Consider the following 3,906-nt stretch of genomic DNA (forward strand, 5'->3'; position numbering starts at 1 on the left):
AATTGTGGTGTTCATCTTCCTAGCCCTTACTTCTGGTACTTGATCCTTCCTCCTTCTCCATGTTGATTTAGATTGACAGATAGTATTAAAAAGAAGGTTTTTGTTTGTATGAATAAGTTTGTGTTACTATTGCAGGATGGATGGTGGTGCAGACAGAGGGGCAGACATGCTATAAGCACAGCGATGCATTTATAGGACCGTGCATTGCAGCAACATGTGCTGAACTTTGCATTTCTTTTGAGAAGTGGGATGACGGATTTTGCTCGGGTGATAAATGCACTTGTACGAAGCAATGTGCTGAGTCCATGCTTTAATGGGTTTGTAATTCACCACAGTTGTTGCTATCTGAATGTAATAAGCGACTCCAATTCTACTGAATTGCACAACATGTTTACTAATCAAAGCTTCCTTCTTCCATTTTATACTTTTTATCTCAACTCGCAAGTTCAAATTGATAGAATCACAAGCTTCGTTAGTTGCGTAAATTGATGCAATCAGGTTCAAAGCTTCCTGATTCCTTATTCCTTCTTGGTTCTTCCATTCAACTATGCATTGTCATATTGATTAGGCATTTTTTAATCATTTAATTTTTTATTTTTTTAAAGAAATCATTTAATAATTTTTAGAAAAGAAAAAAATAAACTGTTTACACTCATCTCATATTTGTTTCTTTCTCCGGATCTCTCTACAAATTGGGAACTCAACCATTTTAAAATTTAATTCAATATATATATATATTTAATTTGTAATTATTTTTTTATTGTTTATTCTTAAACCCTCCTAATTATTTTTAAACGTTATTTTAAGAAATATATATTGAAACTAAGCTGTAAAACTTAATTAAATATTTGAAAATAAATAAATAGTTTTCTTTATGAATTAAATTTTAACAAATAAACACGAGAATCTAATCCAACCTAAAAATTTGATGGTTGTGTTCATGCATTTGGGGGATATCCCTATCCCATCACGAGGGTAAGGACGCGTACATCCAATGGCAGGACAACGATCGTTATGGGATAGGGGTATCCCCCCAAATGCATGAACACACATAATGCATGATGTCCCTCCTACTTCTACGTTTATCATTAATGATCATAACCCCTTGACACGTTCCATGCTTCATGTCATTCTCATTTTCAATTCACATTTCATACATATTCCTATCGGGGTTATGATTCCAGACAATTCATGCTGTTTACATTCACATATTCCATACAATCATGCCATAATCATTCACAAACCACATATCGTCACATGCATAACATATCACATCAAACTAAGCAGCATACATGGCATACATTCACGTTCACATGAGTTCGTACTTAAGCACATTAAACTATCATACAAATCCACGGGCACGTGCCAACATGCAACAAATAACGCGTAATCTACGATGGGAGAGCCATTTACTTTCTAGGCCTTAGCCGAAGTACTCCGTAGAATATAACGTAAGCTCCTAGCTCCTCGTGAACGTTCTACGCTTCCGTTGGTGGTTGGTTCCTATTGGTTCATTCGTCACTTTCGTTAGTATTTCACAAACATAACTAATTCCCAACTTGAATTTGTGAAATACGACCTCAAAATGATCTATTTTACCTTAAACAGGGCCGAAACTATGTCCAAAATGGTCGAAACGGTAACAAATGGGCTGGAAATAGGTTTCCCGAGCCGAATAAACTGCCGCCGAGTCGATTGAGCTGCTGGAGCCAAGGGAGCCGCGCTACAGACGTGCCACATTGCACAATTAGAGAGCGACGCGTGTGCAGGGGTCTCGGGTCGAGGCGCGAGTTATCGAATCGCTCGCGGGTCTCAGGTCGTATGCGTGTGACGGACCATTCGCGGGTGACGGGCCATGCGCGGGTTAGGCACTTTTAGAACATCAATTATAGTAAATAACTAGAATGTTCATAAGTATTAAAACTTAATGAGTTTGAATACTAACCTTTTGTAGTTCAAATTCCTTTTTCCTCACGAACCGGTTTCGAACCACCACTAGTGTCTTCTCCACTATCCTCCGGTCTTAGAACGGGATTGTGGAATCTGGAGAGTGACTAAACTTGGGAGGGATTTTGTATATATGAAGAGAGTGTTTGTGAGAGGTTTTTCTCAAGGTTTTTCACCAACAAGAAGAAGTTTCATGTAGTATGATCACTCTATTTATAGAGTCATGTTTGCATGTTCATGAGTTTTAGGACATAAAACCCAACAACAGTAATAACTTTATTGAAAATAGAATATGTTTTTGTTTACAAACCATGAGTTTTAGGACATAAAACCCAACAAACTCCCACTTGGACTAAAACTCTAGTGGGGTTTTATAACATTGAGCAGAGAGAAAGACATAAATACAATAAACTAGATCATCACATACTCATGCATTTTCTCCCACTTGCCTTAGATTACATAACTCGTAGTCCTAGACTCACTAGGTGCCCTTCAAACACTTTAGCCGTGAGGGGTTTACATTCACATATTCCATACAATCATGCCATAATCATTCACAAACCACATATCGTCACATGCATAACATATCACATCAAACTAAGCAGCATACATGGCATACATTCACGTTCAATTAGAGAGCGACGCGTGTGCAGGGGTCTCGGGTAGAGGCGCGAGTTATCGGATCGCTCGCGGGTCTTGGGCCATATGCGTGTGACGGGCCATTCGCGGGTGACGGGCCATGCGCGGGTTAGGCACTTTTAGAACATCAATTATAGTAAATAATTCCAAATTTTGACACTCAAAATTCCACTAAAATTTGTAGGGTTTATTTGGCTAGCATGCAAGTTTGGTTAAACCAAATTTTGACACCTCAAAATTCCACTAACATGGATTTTTCAATTAAATGAAGTCAACATTTTGACTTTCTTCATTTTGATTCAACAATCAATTTGAATTATTAATTACAAATTAAAGTAATATTAAATGATTAATTAAACTATTTAATTAATATTTAATATTAATTCAAATGTCAATCCCAATTAATTCTGACACATATTTGATTAAGATATTTAAATCTTATTTAAATATCTCTGATTCTCTCTTTTTGTTTAATTCGTAAATAAAACAAAAATGCGGTTAAATGTATCATATATATGTAGCGCATTCTCCCTAATTTGAATTCGAACACTTCGAACTCACTCGTCACACTGTTCTATGATTTAGTCCGATATGAGCTAGCAGAGGGACCTAATGGACCTATAGATCATGGGCTCCAATGATCCAAGATTAACCGGTTAAACTCATTAACCTTGTTAACCAACATTCGTTAACTAATAAGACATTCCACTATAGCCTAGTAGTTGCACTCCCCTCATTATAGATATATTTTTGTCCATTTGATATAACCATGATTAGTAAGTCGATCATTCACATGTTGTTCGTAACTAGAGCTGGGATAATTTACCGTTTTACCCCTGAAGTTACTTCTTGTTTCTTATGTCTCGCTGATCCTCTAATGAACAACTAGTTTGTGGTCCAACCAGTAAACTGGATCCCTCTCAGGCCAATGAGAGGGTGGGGCCCCTTGTTCAAGACCTGGAGTCAGTACTTAAGGGAACTACCTCTCTTCTATCCCTAAAAGTGAGTAGGAGTGAATTCCATCTTGCACCCCACGTCCCCAGTCATTTACCCAGTCTTACCCCTGAAATGGGAGGCCTATTGAGTCGGCGAACTTGAGCCACTCTCACCCATGCAAATCTAAGGATAATTTCGAATAAACAGGAGTTCATGGTTAGCTCAGGATTAAGATCGAGTTACCTAGGTCATGGAATGAAAATAAAATCAGTCTCAACAGTAAACGACATTATAAAGTGAGAGTGACTTTTCTCATGGTCCGATCTTATGCAATACTCATTGCATAGGACGCCCCCACTCACATGTCTCCACATGTACAATTTA

Source organism: Cucurbita maxima, unplaced genomic scaffold, assembly GCF_002738345.1.
Source record: "Cucurbita maxima cultivar Rimu unplaced genomic scaffold, Cmax_1.0 Cma_Scf00035, whole genome shotgun sequence".
NCBI classification, from domain to species: Eukaryota; Viridiplantae; Streptophyta; class Magnoliopsida; order Cucurbitales; family Cucurbitaceae; genus Cucurbita; species Cucurbita maxima.